General features: G+C 52.7%; 2 protein-coding genes across 2 annotated transcripts in view; both read left to right on the top strand.

The window, feature by feature from the left end:
• The window catches only part of LOC111647312 (uncharacterized), a 72,467-nt gene that overhangs the window by 42,175 nt on the left and 29,783 nt on the right, over window positions 1–509 (top strand). The gene's annotated exons all lie outside the window — the stretch shown is intronic.
• LOC111647310 (5'-AMP-activated protein kinase subunit gamma-2-like) overlaps window positions 1–509 on the top strand; it is a 16,172-nt gene that overhangs the window by 10,043 nt on the left and 5,620 nt on the right. The gene's annotated exons all lie outside the window — the stretch shown is intronic.

Genomic DNA, 509 nt, shown 5'->3' with positions numbered 1-509 from the left:
CAGTGTCCCTTTCTGTGACATTTGTTGCATTTACTTTGCAGAGCAGGGCACCTTTTCTCTTCAGAGTGCCGTGGCTTTCCGCATCTCCCACATTTCCCATGGTCTCCCATATTGTGGGTCGTCGGACCGGTGTTCCCACGCTGCTGCCATCTCTTTTTCTTTTGTCGGCTGTCGCGGCGTCTGACGAAATCAACGTTAGCAGGTCTGGCCTCAGGTTGGTTGGACTGCAGACTGACCTGTGTAGTTATCTCCTCCGCCTGACGCACTTGCTCTATGACCTGCGCCAACGTCAAGTTTGCCATTAGCTGGAACCGCCGGGAGAGCTCTTTATCTATTATGCCTACCACCAAGCGGTCTCTGAGATGCTCGTCCCGCTTGTCCCCAAACTCACAGTACTCCGCCAGCTCGTACAGTGTCCGGATGTACATCTCCGCTGTTTCGCCTGCCTGCTGGTTCCGTTGATAAAAACATGCTCTTTCATGTATGATGTTGCGTCGAGGGATGAAATA

Source organism: Seriola lalandi, unplaced genomic scaffold (genome assembly GCF_002814215.2).
Source record: "Seriola lalandi dorsalis isolate HSWRI2012SDOR001 ecotype SW California unplaced genomic scaffold, Sedor1 jcf7180002054984, whole genome shotgun sequence".
NCBI classification, from domain to species: domain Eukaryota; kingdom Metazoa; phylum Chordata; class Actinopteri; order Carangiformes; family Carangidae; genus Seriola; species Seriola lalandi.
The sequence above is the reverse complement of the archived record's forward strand: the minus strand, read 5'-3'. Positions and strand labels throughout refer to the sequence as shown.